We start from the raw sequence: 22460 nt of genomic DNA, 5'->3' as shown, positions 1-22460 counted from the left end.
AATTAAGCTTTTGATAAACCGTAAACTCGTTTGATACAATTAAATCACTAAATTATCTCCGTTTAGGTTAATATTTCATAAAGACAGTCATTATAAATGGACTTAAGAATTGAAAAAATAAGAGAGAGTTTGGACGAGGGTCTCAAAATATTATTTTGTCATCAATATTGCTCTTATCCAAATGTCCACACATGCTAGGCAATGTGCTTAATTATAGAAGTAATTGCAGATTGGTTCGCAAAGGGCGGGACTTGCTAATTAATTAAGCACGTCAACCTAACTTGGATGGTTAGAAGAGCAGCGCTACGCCCGTAGGTAGCAACTTACTCAAGTAATTTTTTGTTGCATGAAATTTTGAAAATGGGGAATCAGCTAGCTAGGTAAACTGGTAAAGCAATAAGCTAGCTAGGGCCGGTATGAGTTTAAGAAAGACGGCCCAACTGAAAGCAAAAAATTAATTTGTTGTTTGATGAAACTTTTCACCGCTTAATTTGCTTATGCTGCTTGTAATCATACAGAAAAGAGCTTCTGATAATGTGATTATACTAGTAGTAACACAACAGGAATGATTTTCGATTTTGTTTTGTTTCTTTTTTTTTGGTGCGAGCAGGCTCGTCACAAAAGCTGCACAAATGCATTCGATCTTATCAAAAGCTGTAAAGCCAAACAGAAAGTCTTTGTGCCAACAAATATTTGCTTTCGATTATTTATTAGGTGACCCCTAGCCTTGTCTCGATCAGTATATAGCTAGTGAATTATCCAAATGCAGAGGAACGAACTCATAGCGAATCCCATTTCAGCTAGTATAATTATGGAGGAAGAATTTCATGTTGTGATAGTTCCATGGCCTGCCTTTGGCCATATGATTCCTTTACTTCAACCCTCCATAGCCTTAGCAAAAGCCAATTAAGGTTCGTGTCTCCTTTATATCTACCCCAAAAACCATCCAAAGGCTCCAAAAAATTTCACCAGATTTAGAAACTTTCATTACACTATTTTCACTTCCAATGCCTGTTCTGGATGCTGATCGGCTCTTGCCAGAAGGCGCCGAGGCCACCGTAGTGCCTTTTGAAAAGATCCACCACTTGAAGGTCGCGTTTGATCTAGTAGAACTGCCCTTCAAGGACTTCGTTTCTGATAAAGTGCCTGTTGGATACTAGCTAGTTGATTTTGCAGCTCACTGGGTGGTTGACACGGGTAAAGAATACGGTGTTTCTCCGGCCTATTTCTCTCCTTTCTGTTCCGCGCGCTACCAATGTCATGACTGGCTCACCAGAACATCTAAATCAAGGTCCGCCATCACCGGGAAAGCTGGACATCCCCGACGGACTGGGTCCCCTTTCCGTCGACCTTGTAGCGTTTGAAGAGTATGAGACGGTTCCTGTGCATCAGGGTTTTATGGTGCAAATGGTTCTGGGATAATAAGTTATGCTGTAAGGCTTGCCAAGATTGTATCATCGAGTCCAGTACTAGCCGTTGGAACTTGCAACGAATTTGAAGAAGAATACTTGGATGTTTACGCAAAAATCACTAGAAAACATGTGATTCCCACAGGTTTGCTATCTCCAGAGAAATCAAATAGGGATCACATCACTGTGGGTTCAGGGCGTTATGTGATGTTTGATCGGCTTGATAAGCAAAATCCTAGGTCAGTTGATTTTGCTATCTCCGGTGAACCCACGTAGAGCTCGTGATCGAACCAAACTATCCGCTACTTTTTATTATATTTCACCATTCCAGGATCTGCACGTTCTGATTTATGTATGCTAATTTCAAGCACTACATGTTTCTTTATCTGCCACTGGACCCTTTCACTTGCGATTTGCTGTGTTTATACGGCTTAGAGCATCTTTAACGATATATGCTAGCTGTTCAGGTATTTCTGAATTGTGTGTCCGACCCAAACTCTAGTGACTTGTCCATGTTGTAATAGGGTTAGTCTTACAGATATCTTTGGAGATATCATATTCATTGTATGATTCAGTTTCCATATAAGACTCATATTCTCTAGTTGTAATCCTCTATATAAAGAGACCCCTATTATCAATGAAAACTTACAACCCATTCTCTCCCAATTTCTGATATCCTAAAACACGTTATCAGCACGAAACCCTAACCATGAAACTCTAAATTCGTAAATTCGAAACCCTAGCTACCTCCACCGTACACCTTGAAGATGTTGATCCTAAGAGTCCAAAACCGGCGGCGGAACAACCAGAATCGGCCGAAAAGCCCCCAAACTGGCCGTCGGAAGCTCCGCAAACCACTGAACCGGCTAGGTTAGCCTTGCTTCGTCCCCTCGCCTGCAAGCACGCATAGCGCGCCCCGGCGCCTGTGTTAGCCTCACTTGTCCCAGTGCGTTAGCCTCGCTAGCCTTCAGCAGATTAGTCTCGCTTTGGCCTTGGTTAGCCTCACTCCGCCCAGCACCCGCGCAGCCTTTCCCAGCTAGCTAGCCTCGCTACTAACAGCCCCGGCATGCCTTGCCCTAGCCTCGCATGCCCTTGCATCCGCTAGCCTCGCCAACCCCTCGCAGCAGCCAGCCAGCGCAGTAGGCCAGTAGCCCGCCAGCAGCCCCAGCGCAGACGCTAGCCTCACTGCCAGCAAGCATCCGACCAGCTTCTAGCCGGCGTCCGGCCACCGCCGACCTCTTGCCAATTTTCCTGCTAGATTCCGGCAAATTTTCCTGCGACCTTTTTTCGAGGTAAATTTTTATAAAAGTTGCCGCTTTCAAGTACTTTTAATTTTTGTCTTTTCTCGGGGACTTTCAACCTCCATTCTTCTACCCTCCACTTCTTCTTTTGTGGGGAGACTTAAGCCGAACTGTGGGGATTCATGCTCTCTAAGTTTGGAGCTTGTTAAGATCTCCAAACTTAGAGTTTGTTGAAAATATACGATCGACCATATACACATCATTGTTTCGATCTAATCTAATACTCCTTGGAATCGAATTTCTTGGGAGCAATTACACTCAGAAATTTCTTTTGTTTTCGTGACAACCTTTTTGCTCCGAAACTAACCCTTTTTCTTGTTCCTTTTTAGGATGAGTAACCTAAACAAATTGGACTTTGCTCCACTAGGGACAACTGGTTGTGGATATCACAAGCGGGTTAGTGATGTCCGCCAATATCTCAAGGCCCAAGGAATGTTGGATACGATTTTTGAGCCTAACCAGGACTTGATAACTGTTGAGCAAGCTCAAGTTTTTTAAGCAAATAGAGTAGCCTTGGAGGCAAATAAGGCCAAAGCCGTCATCCTAATGATTCGACATATGGATGATTTTCTCCAGTACGAGTATCTAAACGAAGAAGACCTCAAAAGGCTGTGGGTCTCACTCGAAAAACACTTTGGCAATGTCCGTGACTCCCTACTTCCTGACCTAGAATTGAGATGGCATAATCTCCGTTTCTGTGATTTCAAGACAACTCTTAACTACAACTCGGTAGCACTTCGCATTAAATCCTTAATAAAATTATGTGGAAAAGAGATCACAGATATGATGTTGATTGAGAGGACTCTCTCTACCTTCCCTATCTCTGCTTTGATGGTTGCTAAGAATTATCGAATCGATATTACTGCAGGACGGATAACAAGGTTTCATAAGCTTATTGGAGCCTTGAAAATCGCTGAAAAGCAGGACAACATCCTTATGAAGAACTATGATTAGAGACCTGTGGGAATAGAGCTTATTCTGGAGTCTAATTATAGTTGCTCTCCTAAGGGAGGGTGCCAAGAGTGAAATCCTAAATCTAGGGACAATTCTAGGCGCTCGTGTCCATATTCTTGCTCTAATGAGGAAGGTAACCGCCAAATAAGCGAACACGAAACTGAAGAGGTCAACGTGGAAAGAGAGAGGGAGGCAACACCTTTGGCCATGTTGGTGGCGCCACCAACACTACTTGATTGGGAAGGGATACGTAAATGCTCGCGCGTTTCTATGACAAGTTCCGGATTCTATCGCGATTCATGTTGGTGACATATCTTCATTGGAAGCCCTTAAAGAGTTAAAAGAAACCGCTGAACACTTGAAATTTGAGTTTGAGATGAAGGATATTGGGAGAACACGATTATGTCTCGGTTTGGAACTTGAGCATTGTGTTGATGGATGCTTAAGCATTTTGACAAGGTCAAGCCTTCAAGCACGCCCATGATCGTCTGTAATCTTAATCCTAAAAATGATCCTCTTAGTCCGAAGGATGATGACGAAGATGTGCTAGAGGCAGATGTGCCCTGATTGAGTACAATAGATGCATTATTGTACTTAGCTTAGTGCACAAAACCGGACATCTCATTTACAGTGAACTTGTTAGCTAGGTATAGCTTAGCGCCAAAGCGACGCCATTGCAATGGTGTAAAAGATCTCTTTCGATACTTGATATGTACGATTGATATGGGCGTGTTCTATCCCTACAGAGAGATGATGAATTCAGACCCATCAGATGCTAGGAACGCCGCTAACACTGGCCTGCATCCTCTGTCCCCATCCCAAAATGATATTTGTGTTTTGGAAGATTTTGCTGATGCTGGGTATCTCTCAGACTCACACAATGATCATTCTCAACTGGTTATGTGTTCACCATGGGTAAGGCCATGATATCTTGGAGGTCTATAGAACAGACCCTACTCGCTATATCTTCGAACCATGCAGAGAATATTTCTTTTCACGAAGTAGTTTGTGAATACAAATGGATTGGATCCATAATTACGCATGTTTGAAGTAATTATGGTTTGAAGTCTACCATAGATGAGCCTATGAGCATTTATGATGATAATGTCGCTTGCATTGAATAAATGAAGCAGGGCTACATCAAAGGCGACAACACTAAGCATAATCAGCAACAACAGACTCTCCTCAAGATCAGAGTAAACTAGGTTCGATCTGAGGACAATGCGGTAGACTTGTTCACTAAGTCATTTCCTAAATCCACTTTCGAGAAACATGTTGGTAGCATTGTTTGTCGAAGTTATCCTAACTCCCATGATAGTCATTAGGGGGAGATCCAGACATCAGGGGGAGTTGTCTACATGTATTGTCTCGAAACGTGAAGGGTGTGTTGTACTCTTTTTCTCCTTCGACTGAGGTTATTTTTGTCTCACTGGGTTTTTCTTACTCGGCAAGGTTTTTGACGAGGTAACGGGAGGAGCACCGTATTTGGGCGACACAAGGGGGAGTGTTCAAGTATATATGAATATGACCTAAACTCTAGTGACTTGTCCATGTTGTAATAGGTTTAGCCTTACAGATATCCTCGGAGATATCTTATTCATTGTATGATTCAATTTCCATGTAAGACTCATATTCACTTGTTGTAATCCTTTTTATAAAGAGGTCCCTATTATCAATGAAAGCCATTCTCTCCCAATTTCTGATTTCCTAAAACACTAGCAATTTTTTAGTGAAATTTTAGCCAAAGTAGCTAAAAACTCATTTTGGCTAGTCATTTTAGAAATACATATGCATCCGTTCTCTCTATTTTAATTATATTTAAATTTATATCATTTAATGAATATGAAAAAATAGTTTACATTTATTGATAAATTACATAGAATGACATAAAATGAAGGGCTAAATACTGTTTAGTCCTTGAACTTTTGCTGAAAAAACACTTCAGTCTCTCGCCTTTTAATTTGACATGTTTACTCCCTGTTCTTTCAGTTTTACACCTAATAGGTCCATTCCGTTAGACTCTGTTAAATAGTACCGTTAACTTCCTATTTTAAGAATAAAATTACTATTATAGCCCTGACTTTCTCTTTCTTTAATGTTTTTAATTGTTTTTACTTCTCTCTTATTTTTTTCTTGTGATTCGCACCAATAAAATTACTACTTTTTTTAATTATTTTTATTCTTCTCTTTTATTTTTGCTTTCTTTAATTTTTTGTTATTTTCTGTTTTATTTTTTTTTCATTTGCACCAATAAATTACAAATTTTTTTAATTGTTTTTACTCTTCTCTTTTAAGGATAAAAATTACTATTATATTCCACCCCTTGTTTCTTCTGTTATGACTAATTTTATTGGGTATTTGGGTGAGCCAGAGAAGTAAAAAAATAATCATAACCAATAGGTCCATTCCATTACACTCCATTAAATTGTGCCGTTAACTCTCCATTTTAAAGATAAAATTACTATTATAGCCCTGACTTTCTTTTTCTTTAATCATTTTAAATGGTTTTTATTCTTCTCTTTTATTTTTTTTCTTCTGATTCACACCAATCCCTTTATAAAGGTCGTAATAAAAATTATGACTATTTTTTTCTTCTCCGGCTCACCTAAACACCCAATAAAATTAGTCATAACAAAAGAAATAAGGGAGGGAATATAATAGTAATTTTTATCCTTAAAAGAGAAGGAAAAATAAAAGAGAAGACTAAAAATAATTAAAAAAAATTAAAGAGAAGAATAAAAATAATTAAAAAATTAGTAATTTTATTAGTGTGAATTAGAAGAAAAAAAATAAAAAAGAAGAATAAAAACAATTTAAAAATTTTAGTAATTTTATTGGTGCGAACTAGAAGAAAAAAAATATAAGAGAAGAATAAAAAAATTAAAGAAACCAAAAATAAAAGAGAAGAATAAAAATAATTAAAATAATTAAAGAAAGAGAAAGTCAGGGTTATAATAGTAATTTTATTATTAAAATAGGGAGTTAACGGCACAATTTAACGGAGTCTAACGGAATTGACCTATTGGGTGAAAAACTGAAAGAACATGGAGTAAACATGTCAAATTAAAAGGCGAGGGACTGAAGTGTTTTTTCAGCAAAAGTTCAAGGACTAAACAGTATTTAGCCCTAAAATGAATGTTTTAAATTAACAAAAATAATAGAGAGTCTCATCTCGCTCTCTATACTTAGGAGCGAGATATCTAATAGTTGAAATAGAGAACCACTTAGGAATCTGGTGTAGCTGTTAAAATTGATAAAGAGCTAAATATGTTATCCAAAATAGCTAAGGAGCCAAGATAGACAGTCTGCCAAAGATGCTTTTATGTACGTACCTTCTCTATTGATATATAGTATTGTACGTCTATGTACTTTTGGTTCAAGATGCATTATATGAACCTAATAAGTAGATGTTGTTGATCAAAAAGAGTGTTGGAAGGTCTATGCAGTCATTGTGAAGGATTTTATTTTATTTTGTTTTCTTTTAAATTTCTCATAAGAATATGATTTACAAATGGTTCATTTAGTTTAATTATAAATGTAGCAAACTTATTTACAGTCTAGAGATATTGAACAAAATTACCCTCCATCCGCCATGCCAACAATTTGATCGCGAATCAGTAGTACCTTGTATAGGTTGTTTGTTAGTTAATTAACCTTTACTTCAACAACAACCTGTGGGTTGTTGATAGGAACAGCCCATCCATCGCCTAGAACCAGGGCCAGTCTTGAATCTTCGGAGGCTTGGAGCGAAATTTTAAATGATGTACATGTCAATTATATGCTTACAGAAAAACAACTTACACAAATTTGGGTCAAATTGATATAGGGTGCTATTGTCACCCTACGTTATAATTTCAATATCAAAATGAACTTATCTAATTCGTCTCTTTTTTCAGAATTATCATTCTATCACATATCCAATTAGAAAATATTTTTTTTTATGAAAATCTCTCATTTAATGTATACTAATAAAAGAACTAAAATATTGTATTTTCCTAACAAAGTCATAATATGATTTACTTCCATTTTTAAGTTTCTCTTTCACTTTCAATGTTCATCTATTTTAGTCCGTGTCAACAGTGGCGGATTCAAAAACTTTTAGCAGGATGGGCAAGACTAAAATTGAACGGTCATTCAATATCAAAAGAATATTACTCTTATAGGTGAAGATCAATAAAAATTCATTGATCACAACATATATATATATATATATATCAATAAAATTTACAAATAAATATTATTTACTATAATTCAAAAAATTGAGTAAGAAAGAAAAAATAATCAATGAATTTCGATGAGATGATGAACATCCATCAGCTTCAATTGATTCATTAATTAGGATAAGAAAATAAATTTGATAAATGAATTGATGGAGGGCCCCTGCGCACTTCCAAGAAAAATAAAAACCAATAGCAATGGAGAGAGATAGACTGTGCCTTAAATTTTTTTATAATTAATTTTTCAAACATTCCTAAACGACCTTGTTTTGTTTAATGAAACTATTTCTAAACGGCATCGTTTCGAGGATCTCTTTTCCAGGAAAAGAATCAGAGCATCATCTTCTTCTTCCTCAACGCTATTATTCCTTTCTGCCTAATTTCTGCCATTTTTAACAAACCCAAAGGTCTTCTTCGCCTTAAGCTTCTTAACCAGCTCAAAAGATTGAGGTTGGGCAACTGCCAAACCTCGCCACCCCCTGAATCCGCCCCTGCGTGTCCAAAGATAGTAAGTTAACAATTGTGAGCAATGAAGAAGAGAATAATTTTTTTTCTTAATCTTTATTGCCGGTGAGCTGTGACCTGTTGGTAACTTATAATTGTAAAGGTCATGGCTTCAATTTTCACGGGATATATGTAAGGGTGGGTGGGCTAAGGGTATTTAAAAAAAAAAAAAAAAAAAAAAAAACTTTCGGTGTTTACAATGGTTATTCCAAAAATTTTGATGAAGTTAACACTAATGATTTTGTGAACTGAATAACAAATTAACAATGAGGAGAGAACAAAAAGACGAAAAAATAGTAATAAATTCATACTTGGGTGGAGACGATGAAGATTACTGTTATCTAATGAGAATTTAAGTAGCCTTTGTATTTAATTAATTAGTTATATATTTATTTCTCCTCACAGATTTGGATTTTAGAAATTAGTGTACTTATTAGTCATTTTGCACTTGGATATAAATTTAAATATTCATAAGGTGAACTAAGAAAATGGTAGAGTGACAATAACCGCATCCTAATAACAAAACAAAAATCTAACTTATATAACCAAAAAATTATATAAAGTTTTGAGTTTTTGTCTATTTACCCCATTTTTAGAGATTTTTTTCTCTCACTTACCCCATTAAGTTTTTTTAATTCTCTCTTACCCAAAACACTCTAAGGAGGTCTTCCCTAATACCTCATTAAGATTTTTTGTTTTGTTTTTATTTTCTTTTTAATACCATTTTACCCTCACCTTTGTTACTTAGAGAGAGAGAGAGAGAGAGAGAAACCATAGGGGACTTCGCCGGAGCCCGGTCACCAGTCGCCGAAATCCGGCCAACTTTCACAGGATTCCGGTGACTGGTCGCAGGAATTTCTGAAAACCTCACTGGAATGTTTATTTCCCCTAATAGACATCTATTGCCCCCCAATAGAGGTCTATTAGATGTCTATTGCCCTAATAGTCTATTGCCCCCTAATAGACGTCTATTGCTTCCCAATAGACGTCCATCAGCCGTGTATTGCACCTCAACAGATGTCTATTGCCCCCCTCAATAGAACTTTCAGTCTCCGGAATGAGAACTAGTCTCTCTAAATTTAGACAAATAAAACTTTGATTAAAAAAAAACGAGAAGATTATATCAATTCAAAACATCTATTGTCCCCCAAATAAACCTTTAATACCTTTATTAAAGGTCTATTGCCCTCCAATAATTAATTTTTTCTTTTTTTCTATTGATCTACAAAGCTCAATCAAACTTTGTTGGAAAAAAAAAAGGTCATGCCATGACTGTTCAATTTCACTTCTTTTCTTGAATGTCCTTTGTTGGATAAGATTTTGACTTTTCAACATAGAACCAAGCAAAGCTTCAAGGTGAGAATTAACGTGGCTTTTTTTTTAATCAAAAGTCAGTAACCCAAAACTTTCAACATACCCAGATGACCACAGACCAACCAAAGCTTTGGTCTGACCAAAAAAATAAAATAAACCAAAGCTTTGTGTTATTCATCCGAGTTCATATTTCAAAGCTGCAACATGAATAATTCAAAAGGAACTGAAGGTGTAAACGAGCAAGGTGGAGTGGAGATTAAGGTGGACAAAGTGGATTTCCGATCACCGGCAAGAGAAGACAAAGAACCCGTAAGGAGAAGGTGGAAATGCTTCATGAGATCAACGACGGAGGAGCAAATTCTGGAAATACAGGGGCTGCCGGCTTTGTGGGTAAAATAGCTACCGCAGTTGCAGATACCTTTCAATCAGCCAAGGATACTGTTGCTGAAACTAAGACCACGAAATGACGGCGGCGAATCTGAATCTGACGGCGGCGGTGAGAGAGAGATCGAGGTGAGAGTGAGAGGAAGGATGGCCGGCGAGATCGTCCCGGCGTTCGTGATGAGAGGTTCGATTCCATCACCGGGGATTTTGGTTACAACACATGCAGCTCCATTGCCGGAAATCTAAATGAACGATCGGGTTTAGAATCTCAACAAGAACTCGTCGTTGAAGTTGATCGACGCGGCGCCGGATGTGGAGGTCACGGGGGGAGAGAGAGAGACGGAGCAGATCGTGGAGAAAGAGGGCATGTGTAATTAATTAGTTAATTTAAGGGCAAAATTGTCATTTTGCTTTAAACAGGGTGAGTGGAAATAAAAATTTGTTGCTGGGGTAAGTGGGATACTCTTAGCCAATTTTGATGTTTTGGGTCAAGAAGACAAGAACCCTAAAGTTTTTGAATGAAGGACTGGTGTAGCTGCCCTCAAGTTTTGATTAATGAAACTGTCGAATACAAGGGGGAAAAGAGAAAGATAAAAAAAATAATGAAAAAATTAAAATTCTTGTATTCACCAAAAGAAATTTCCTATTGTCAAAGGAATAAGAATGTGTGAATCTAGGGGAAAAAACAAAGAATAAAAGGAGTGAATCTAGGGAAACTAAAAAAAAAAAAAAAAAAGATAAAATAAAAGCCCAAAGAAAGAGAGATTAGCGATGATAAAACACAGATCCACATCAATAATAGCATCGTGCCCTAACCAACTGCGCAACTCTGATTTTGTTCATCTTCCTGACGTTTATAATTTATATAGGTTTTATATATTGCCCTGAGATCGGAGGCCTCCCGGAATCGGAGCCCTAGGGTGGCTGCACCGCTTGTGTCGCCTCAGAACCAGCCCTGCCAAGAATAAACTTTAAATAGCCAAGAACACAAACTAGACCCTAAATGGGGAGCCAAGAGAAAGTCAAAACCTGAATACACGTGTCATTCTTGAAAAATTGATAAATTAGATGAAGACTCTAAATTCGGAGAGAGTAGATCAGTCTAAGCGGAATCGTAATATAAACATCTTGAAAAGCTCTGATCATATTAGAGCATTCTGTATTCATGGTTGTTTGAACTGGCCGGGAGGGCGATGATCCTTCAAATTGTTAATTGTAAAGCATGTTTTCCATATACCTACACTTATAAAAATTGACACTTAGGCTAGGGCATCTTCAAATAGTTTATAACTGCATCGTACCCTGGATTTAACTTTCATTTAGTGAAACCAAATGAAATGAATCTTACACAAGAACTTATTCAAGCGAAATAGTCCTTGTACCTTCAAACCAAGCAACCACCATACGCAGGCGTCGAAGGTGGTCAGAGCATTCATGCCTTCCCAGAAAAAGTCCTACAAATTTAGTTACGCATAGACACTAATGGGTGGCATGTTTGAAAATGTTAGGATGATCGTGTTTTTGCGTATCGGGGATTGATAGTTATGTTGCAATCCCTACTGGGCAGATAACCGAAATTCACACGGAAAACACGAATTTGTTTACGTAGTGAAAACCTCAATTTGAGGTTAAAAACACTACGGGGCTCTAACTCTTGATAACCCAAAAGATGTAATCAATCCACTAGTGGTGAAGAACAAGTTTCCTTACAAACACAAATAACACTACTACACTTGGCTACAATCACTAGACTAACTAGATGAGGTGTTTGTCTTGAATCTTCTCAGCCTTCTTCACTTGTTCTTCAATGATCACTCTTCTTGCACCAATGACTTCTCTACTGATCTCTAGAGAACCATACAATTGAATGAATGATGAAACACTTTGACAAGGAACAAGTGTTTCAAGGACGTATATGAGACTCTCTCTAAACAAACAAGATGCACACAAATCTTGCATAAGAGTCGTGCATCCTTGAACGCATAGTTTTAGAATATAAGGAGGAAAAAAAATCCTACTCAATCAATGACTATAAAAGATTGTCAATTAGAATATTGATATACTTTAACGGTACGAATTAAACTGGTGGAAATTTTTTTTGTAAAATAATATTTGAATTACAGAAAGATACTTTCCGAAAAAAGGACGACCAAAAAAATCAGGACAGACTCGGGCATGTTGCAATCCCAGTGCATATGCAAACACATAAAATGCATTTACCTGTAACGTCTCTGAGATCAGTATTGAGGTACTTTTCCAACTTCTTCAGTGATGAATTGTCTTCACTAGCTCTGAATGGGAATGCCAACACAACCATATACAGATCTTGTACTTACAACGTTCAAAAAAAAAAAACGTTCAAAAGGGAAAAGATACTGATTGGTGGAGACTCTACAATTTTCAACGAGGTAAATCACCAAATTATGTTCATATTGGAATAATTAAGTCCTCAAAATGTAAAATTTCGCAGGAATCTAGTAAACTTAGGGCTGTCACTCGGTCGGTTCGAATCGGTTATAGGTGTTACCAACTTCAAAACCAAAGCTTTCGGTTTCAAAATTGAGCTACCAATTACCAACCAAAATTTTTGATTTTTAATCATATCTACCAAATTCAGTATTTCGGTTTTCGGTATTACCTAGGGTTGTCACTCGGTCGGTTCGAATCGGTTATAGGTATTACCAACTTCAAAACCAAAGCTTTCGGTTTCAAAATTGAGCTACCAATTACCAACCAAAATTTTTGATTTTTAATCATATCTACCAAATTCGGTATTTGGGTTTTCGGTATTACCAACTTTAGAACAACTAATTCTTTGTAATATAAATTACTAAAATTAGAATGAACAAAATTAGGTTTTTCAATTTTATAACCGTAAACTTCGTATTTATCTACTAATCATAGCTTTCTTTTGTATATATGACATCAAATTTTATCTATTTTCAATAAAACTAGGTTATTTAACCATTTTGGACTAGGTTACTCAAAATACATGTACTATTAATTATGTAGTATATTGAGTAATGTTCATACTATTATGAAAACTTTTATGTTTATTTCTTAATATACATGTATGTGTATTGAAAATCATAGTATATAAAGCTAATATTTAGATAATCGGTAAATTCGGTATTTACCAAAACCAAACTAACTTTTTCGGTAATTTTCGATTTCGGTTTTATCGGTTTCGGTTACCAAAAAGTCGGTTTACCAAACCTAAAGTATCAGTTGGTATTCGGTCGGTTTGGTAATTACCAAACCAAGTGGCAGCCCTAAGTAAACTACATAAAAATATCCCACGCATTCCACACTTCATAGAATTTAATTTTCTCTGCATTATTGGTAGTTACCGTAGGTTCCGATAGCTTGCAATTAGTTTGACTTGATAGTGCCACTTATGATTAAAAAAAGAGTTGCACGACGTCGATCACCTAGCCTAGCTTCGCTTGAACTCGGTGTAGCATATATAATTGTATATAAACTCAATGATACAATGCGTCTCAGAGTTACTTGATCCCTGTAAACCATAGAAACAAACTCCATCACCAAAGATTTTGGGTCCTCAAAACCATGGTATTGGAGCAATATTATTTCCATCGATCCCATCACCCTCCTCTTGGGCTTTGTTTTCTTTCTGGATCTCTCTCTTGGTGCTCTTCTACAGGCACAGATCCCAGTTTGTTGAGAATATATACATCCCACATGGGAAAAATAGGACCTTGCCTATGGGTTTATAAAGGTTTGGGCCACTCCATCCATTGCCAATTGGTTTTGGATGTGAACCTCAGATTACTTTATCATAGTATCAGAGCGGGTTACCCACGTGTGCATGCCTAACGGCCACATGGGCTCCACGTCACCCAAAAGTTGTCCACGTGTATGGCTTGAAAATTCGCCACACGTGCGGGGGCGTGTTGAGAATATATACATCCCACATGGGAAAAATGGGACCTTGCCTATGGGTTTATAAGGGTTTGGGCCACTCCATCCATTGCCAATTGGTTTTGGATGTGAACCCCAGATTACTTTATCACAGTTCACCGGCAACAACCTACCCCCGGGTAACGTTGGCTACCCGGTGATCGGAGAGACCTACGAGTTCTTCTCTTCGGGTCAGAGGCCACCCCGAGAAGTTCATCTTAGACCGGGTGAACAGGCACTCCTCCCAAGTCTTCAAGACCTCCTTGTTTGGGGAGAGAACTGCCTTCTTCTGCGGCACCGCTTGCAACAAGTTCTTGTTCTCCAATGAGAACAATCTTGTCCGAGTCTGGTTTCCGAGCTGTGTCAACAAGATCTTCAAATTTACTACGTATGGAGTTTATTAACTATTTTGTCACATCAATAACACATAAATTGTTAATATGAGTTTAGTAACTATTCATATATACAAGAAAAATGTAACTTCTTTGATAAAAATAGTCACCAACTTGCTAGCTATCTGCAGGTACTACCTACTGCACCTTATTATATGAATTGATATATAACTCGAACAATAATATCCTTCTCAAATTCTCTAGCTGCTTGAAGTATTCTTCATGTCATTTACAGCCACACCTTCAAGCTTGCTGCACGCTTGTTCGTTAGCCTTGAAGATCAAGCGGACATTGAAAAACTCAGCAAACCGTTCTGTTTAGTGAATGCCGGAACCATATCGTTACCCATCGACTTCCCAGGAACTCCGTTTAATAAAGCCATCAAAGCGGCCAACTTGATTAGGAAGGATTTATACAAGATGATCAAGCAGAGGAAGGTCGACTTAGCAGAGGGCAATGCATCCCCCACACAAGACATGTTATCACACATGCTCTTGACCTGCGATGAAGATGGAACATATCTGAAGGAATCCGATATCGCTGATAAGATTCTTGGTATGTTGGTTGCTGGCTTCGACACAGTTAGTGCTGCTTTGACTTTCATTGTGAAGTATCTTGGCGAGCTACCTCATATCTATGAAGCAGTCTACAAAGGTAATGCTCGGAGTACTACATGAGTTTATTTTAAACTACACGTGCTATGTTCTCCTTAGCATTTAAACAAAATTTTCATGTTTTTCAATATATGAAAATTCGTCCATTTTTAGCGAAGGATAACAAAGTTCATCGAGCATCTCAAACGACCTCTTTCTCTTCCCTTCGGGTTAGCCCAAGTTAGGAGGGGCTGAGATTGGGTTAGAATATTAGGCTGTTGAGATATGAATACTACATGGGAAATATGGGACATTGCAAATGAGTTTATAAGGGTTTGTGTCACTCCATCCATTATTAATTTGTTTTGGATGTGAACCACATATTACGTTATCATGGTATCATATGAGACCTTGCAAATGTGTTTATATGAGTTTGGGTCACTCCATCCATTGTCAATTGGTTTTGGATGTAAAACTCATATTACTTAATCATCGGCTAAATGAGACGAACGTAACAAAAAAAAAGACTTGTATCCTTGGTTTGCTTAACTATTTTAGAGTGCGTGCGATAAGTCCTTCATACTAGATTTTGTGAGCTTAAATTTATTTCTTTTGTGAAATGATTGATCAAAAGCTAATCAACACTTCATGAACTAGAGTTTGTGTCTTCAAATTATGTTCAGAATTTGCTCGTGTTTAATTATCTCTTTCTCTTCCCTTCGGGCTAGCCCAAGTTAATTATTTCCTTTTGATAAAAAAAAAAAAGAGTTATTTCTGTAATTTTTTTTTGATCGGGTTTTGAAATTAATTAGGTGACAAAAAGAAAAAATAGTATTTTTTTTTTAACCAAAAGAAAATATTGCATGTTAATAGCAGCCATTGATTATTATATAAAATCTAAACAAAACAAAGAAAATAATAATAAACTCAAATCCTACATTAAACCCTAGCTATAGACAAAGTAAAAAACGACAAACTTAGGGCAGCCATGCCCCATTAGATGAACTTACTCATTCTCACCAGTTGGTGACAAAAGTATTTTCCCACATTATTATTTTCATTATTTGGACTGTTGATTTCATAAATTACCCCTAAATTAGGGCAAAAAAATTAAATGAAAAAAAACTTAAAGAAATAAAGAAAGAAATTCTACGATATGCAAGAACCCAACAAACTTCAAGTTCATATGTACATATGTATATGCTAGAGATTTGATATAGCTCTGGATGTATGTGCAAATCTATTGATTGAATTATATGTGTACTACTTTGCTTTTTTGCTTATCTTTTTGTTTGAACGCAGAACAATTTTTGAGAACTAAAATTCAACATGAGTTGCTGTTCAACAAAAATCAATTGTAATCTAAGCACAATGAGGAATTTTTTTTCTTTTCCAGATTAAAGAAAAAAGATCTGTTGTTTTAGTCTAAGCCTAACTTTATGAAAGAAAAAAAAAGGAAATTAATTTAGAGCCATAAGAATAAAGGATGATTGTACAGCGAGGGGGACATATTTCCTACACCTCGAGTACTAGTACAAAAATCCTCAAAGAGAACATCCTGGATAATCACATGAGTCTCATCTAACCAGTAATCATCTCAACACTAGCAAGGTGTGCCAATCTATGGGCCACACCGTTTGTTTCACGATAGACAGAGCATAGATTAATAGAAGAAATTGCATGCAGATATGCTTTGCAATCCTCAACAATACAACCAACTTCATAGTAGTCCTTCGTGTCACTTTTGAGTGCAGCAATCACTAAAGAGCAGTCAGTTTCAATATCAACATTGACTAATCCTTGGTGAATGATGAGTAAAAGTCCTGCTCTCATGGCTTCCAACTCCATCTGAAAGGCGGATCTAGCATGGGGAAAGGGACATGCAATTGCAGCGAGACACACACCATCTTCATTCTTGATGAGAGCCTACCCCCTTGACCAGTAGCGCTGTGAAATGCGCCATCAATATTAAGTTTCAGCCTACCTCGAGGTGGCAGCTGCCACTTAGTTTTATGCCTTGACTTCTTCTTTGGTGACCCCGGATGGGCCGCATGGTAGTCCTCAAGGAGCTTGGTAGCCCAGGTAGCAGTATTCACGGGACAAAAGGAGGTCCCCTTCCAAGTAACATTGTTGCGTTCCACCCATATTGCCCAAACAAGCATGAAGAAGAGCTCTAGCTTGTGATTGGGCAGCAAATCATAAACATGCAGAAGCCATGCATGAACATTAGATGAAGGGTGGTTACGTACCTTAGCCAATACTCCTCAATTCTCTTGCAATTTTTTAGAACATGCAGGGCATCCTCTTCATAATTGTTGCAAAATACACATCTAGTATCCAACTGCACACATTTTCGAGCCAAATTCACTCTTGTAGGCAGTATAATTCTATGCACCCTCCACATAAAGGATCGGACTTTTGGGAGAACATGAGTCTTCCACAATCTAGTCCAATGAGAATCAGCCACCCTAAGTGAACTCCCAGATGAAGAGGCGCGGCTAGTGGCATTTTCAGTGAACCGAAAAGTATGATACCCACTGCGGACACTATAGACTCCTTTTTTATCAAAATGCCAAACTAGCTTGTCCTCCCGGTCTCTAACACTCAAGGGAATGCTGGCAATGATGTTGACTTCCGTTTGAGTGAAAATCTCCTCCATGAACGATACTGCCCAGTCTCTCTGGTATTGATCAATGAGGTCTTCCACAACTAAATCCTCCAACCCAACCATTGGGGGTATGAACGGTTTGAAAGAGTAGGGCAGAGGAAGCCATGGGTCTTCCCACACCCTTATTGACGCGCCATTACCGACCCAAAAGCGCAGTCCCCTTCTAAGAACCTCTTGACCTTTCAAAATGCTTCGCCATGCAAAAGAGACATCACCCTCAATAGAAGCATGCATAAAATCTGAGTTAGGGAAATACCTCGCCTTAAGAAGCCATAAGATTTTAGATAGATTAAATGATCTTTTTACATGACATGATATGACAAACAGATGATGTGCATGCATCAGATTGAGACTACAAATTTAGGCCTCAACAATCATTTTTCATTGTTAATTAGGCAATTAGCAGATGGATATTACCTTCCCCCTATAAGGAATTAAGGATAAAATGTTAGGATGTTTTTTTTTAATCGATATAACCTGCTCGTTAAACTAAAAAAAAAAAAAAAATTAACATAAAAAAAAAAATTGAATTTAAAAGATAATAATTAAATGAGTGTGAGAGCCTAACTTTGAAATTTGAATAGGTTCTTATCATCTGGTTGTTTGGTTGGGAGAACGCAGCATATGGAGTTGTACGTATAAATGATTATAGATGACTATTGTTTTTTAGTGTTGATAATTATTTTCTCGGTGTTAATTAAAACAGAGCAAATGGAGATTGTAAATTCAAAAGCCATAGGGGAGCCGTTGATATGGGAAGACCTTCAGAAGATGAAGTACTCGTGGAATGTAGCTGAGGATGACACCACCTGTTCAAGGAAACTTCAGGGAAGCTTTAACCGATTTTGTCTTCAATGGTTTCACCATTCCAAAAGGGTGGAAGTTGTACTGGAGCGCAAACTGTGTTGAGAGTTAATACTCTTAAGTCAGCAAGGTTCATTTACCAAGTTTTCTCATCAGATTGCAATGCCACGTGTCACAAATCTGGAGGTTCAGTTAGCAAGGTTGTTAGAAGAAATGTGTAGCTGAGCTGGGTAGAGAGAGATATATAAGGCTTTGTGCATTTTCTTCTTTTTAGGCTTTATTTTTTCACTCTCTCTGATGGTATCTTTGACTTCTGTAATTTTTCAATTCTGTTAATGGATTCAACTTCAAGCTTTCTTATCATGGTATCAGAGCCAGTACGCTCGCGCAATTGTTTCGATTATGAGGTTCTGTGGCTCATTTCGATTTGGTGGCTCGCTCAAATTAGGGTTCGTTCGATTTGGGGCTTTTTCTTCTTCTCGCTTCATGCTTCCGCTTCATCTTGATCTGCGCTTTCCTCATGGTTATGGTAATTTCGTTCTACCAATGCTTGTAGTTGTTTGGTTCTTATGAATCTTGATCTGTTATTGTACGCTTCTACTGCGTTTGATATATTGCTTGACTGGTAAATCCCCCAAAAGGGTAGCCCAGCTTTATCTGCTTGACTGGTAAATCCCCCAAAAGGGTAGCCCAGCTCTCCATTTCTTGGTGAATCTCTGTTATTGTTCCTACTTGATTGGTAAATCCCTCAAAAGGGTAGCCCAACTTTATCTGCTTGACTGGTAAATCCCCCAAAAGGGTAGTCCAACTTTATCTGCTTGATTGGTAAATCCCTCAAAAGGGTAACCCAGCTTTATCTGCTTGACTGGTAAATCCCCCAAAAGGGTAGCCCAGCTCTCCATTTCTTGGTGAATCTCTGTTATTGTTCCTACCAGTGCTCTATTGTTTTTTTTTATCTGCGCAAGATTCATTATTTTCTAGTCAATTCATCATGGCTGTGGTTCAATCTCCTATTCACTCCTTATTGAGTATGATAACTGTTCGTCTTGAAGATGGTAATTACATTACTTGGAGTTTTCAGCTTCAATCATTGCTTGAGGGCAATGACTTGTTTGGATTTCTTGACGGGACTAATGTTTGTCCTCCTCAATTTGTCTTCACTGAGAAAGATGGAGTAACTACTACTCTGACTCCAGCTTTTAGAGACTGGAAAAAGACTGATAGAGCCTTAATCAGTTTGATCATTGCTACACTTTCTCCAGAAGCAATGGAGTATGTTGTGGGTTGTAAGTCATCACATGAGGCTTGGGATAAACTTCACATGCGTTATTCTACTGTTTCTATGTCTAGTGTGATGCAATTAAAGACCTCTTTTCAAACTCTACAAAAGGGTTCTGACACCATTGAGCGTTTTCTCGTGCGAATTAGCAAGGCTAGAGATGAATTACTCAGTTTAGGAGTTAAAGTTCCAGAGGAAGATATGGTTGTTGTTGCTCTTAATGGCCTTCCTGTAGCGTATGATATGATTATGACTGTGTTGAAAGCAAGGGAAACTCGTATTACCCCTCAAGACTTGCGCAATCAACTTCTTGGTGCCGAGAGAGATATTGAAAATAGGTCGTTATCTTTGACCTCTCTTACTGCTATGGTTGCTAATACTTCACTTGCTGCAAATTCTGGGAGCAATTTTCTCATCAACAATGCAGGAGCTAGTTCTAGTACTCAAAACTCTCAGAGTTACAATGGCAATGTTGGTTTTGCAGACAATGGTGGCCATGGTCAGTCTTCTAATGGCCATGATACTAATCAGATCCACAATGGTAATGCAAATGGTTATCATGGAAATGGAAATGGGCAGACGTATAATGCCAACAGAAATAGTTACAGTGGAAATGGCAATGGAAATTCTAGATCTAACTACAACTACAACCACAACAATGGTAACGGAAATGGGTACAACAAGATTTGGAACAACAATGGTGGAGGCAGGTACACTTGGAACAATAACAATGGTGGTGGAAGCAACTGGGTTAATTTCAGCAATAACGATGGTGACAGGGACAATAATGGTACAAGAAATCAGGGTGCCTCACCAGAATGCCAAATCTGCAAGAAGAGAGGTCACATTGCTACTACCTGTAATTGGAGAAATACAGAAAATTCATCTTCATCTACTATTGAGTGCCAAATTTGTGGAAGAAAAGGTCATGCTGCATTAGATTGTGACAACAGGACTGATTTTGCATATCATGGACAACCACCACCAGATTCCATTATTGCCATGCCTGGAAACTGATTATCACTTTGTTCAACTCAGACTGCAGGTATTATGACAAAGGGACTTCATGGCCCTCAGTTCAACTCTCACTCTGGCAAACTCAGACTGGGAAGACCCAGCTGTGTTTGAGGGGAGATGTTGAGAGTTAATACTCTTAAGTCAGCAAGGTTCATTTACCAAGTTTTCTCATCAGATTGCAATGCCACGTGTCACAAATCTGGAGGTTCAGTTAGCAAGGTTGTTAGAAGAAATGTGTAGCTGAGCTGGGTAGAGAGAGATATATAAGGCTTTGTGCATTTTCTTCTTTTTAGGCTTTATTTTTTCACTCTCTCTGATGGTATCTTTGACTTCTGTAATTTTTCAATTCTGTTAATGGATTCAACTTCAAGCTTTCTTATCGACACACAAGAGCGCCGATTGTTTCCCCTGAACCGGAGAAATTCGATCCGTCAAGATTTGAAGGAAAAGGACCGGCACCTTACACATTTATTCCATTCGGCGGAGGCCCGAGAATGTGTCCAGGGAATGAGTACGCTCGGGTGGTGATATTGGTGTTCATGCACCACTTGGTCACAAGGTTCAAGTGGGAGAAGGTTTTTCCTGATGAGAAGACCATTGTTGTCGCTCTCCCCACCCCCGCCAAGGGACTTCCCATCCGCCTTTTTCATCACCAAAAATGAGCAGCGCTCAACCATAAATAAATGATCGACAATTGTTATCCTTGGATTCGATCGGTTTATTAAGTTTCCTTTCCTATATTGGAATGATTTTACAGTCTTTTTTATTTTTTCTATGAGCTAGCTAAAATAAAGTCTTCTGACATGTGCCTTCGAGCGGTTGGGGTCTCATAGCTCAAATTCTAATTTAGAAGTAACACTTAAATTGTACACTACACAAGGTCATCATTACAATTGGCGCGTATCAGTACTCTTAGAATTGGTTATGTATCACTAGCTGAGAGTTTAGCTATTTTTAGCTCATGTTATATGTGTTGCGCGCAGTACAATTTTGTCAAGGTTGTTGACTCGATCACCTGCACAATAAAGAAAGACAAGAGACACCCTTGGCTTTGTGAGAGGACGGGTGTTGTACCGGCCAAGGGTCCTTTGATGATCAAGTTAGTTATGATCAAGATGTTTTATCATAAGAATATAGTCGGAATGGTTTGTTTGCCACTGCCTTGGTTAAGTTTGGTTGGTTTCCTCAAGTCGGAACAGATTGATTACCTCAAGGCAAATTATGAGAATGTTTTATATAGAGGACTGGGTTTAGTAAAACCAAGGTTTTAAATCTCTGCGATATTTCTGATATATCCCCCGATATCTCCTTTTTTCGAAGGACCGATATATCTAGGGGGGTAAATATCTTATCTGTCACCGTTTCTGCGAAATTTCTCCGACATCGTCAAATATCCCTGATATATTAGATATTTACGATACATCCCGATAAAGTGAAGAAATATCTGTAAAATTTGAGGTAAAAATTAAAAAAAACTCAGTAATTCTCTAAATGAAAATCTATGTGAAGAGAGATTTCCTAAAGGCAAATTTGAGTGAGGAGAAATCCCCTCAAGGTGAATCTAGGTGAGTAGAAAATCCCCTCAAGGCGAATTTAGGTGAGGAAAAAAAATCCCCTCAAGGCGAATCTAAGTGAGGAGAATTGGATAAATACCCTCAAGGCGATTTTGGGTGAGAAATAATTCTCTAAAAGTCTAAATGCAA

The 22460-nt window shown here is 38.0% G+C and overlaps 1 pseudogene; it reads left to right on the top strand.

The window, feature by feature from the left end:
• The first annotated feature begins 1260 nt into the window (after positions 1–1260).
• Positions 1261–21419, top strand: LOC112168390 (annotated as a pseudogene).
• Positions 21420–22460: the final 1041 nt, after the last annotated feature.

This window comes from Rosa chinensis, chromosome 1 (assembly GCF_002994745.2).
Source record: "Rosa chinensis cultivar Old Blush chromosome 1, RchiOBHm-V2, whole genome shotgun sequence".
In the NCBI taxonomy this organism is placed as follows: Eukaryota; Viridiplantae; Streptophyta; class Magnoliopsida; order Rosales; family Rosaceae; genus Rosa; species Rosa chinensis.
Note: the sequence above shows the minus strand (reverse complement) of the source record. Positions and strands in the feature narration are given on the sequence as shown.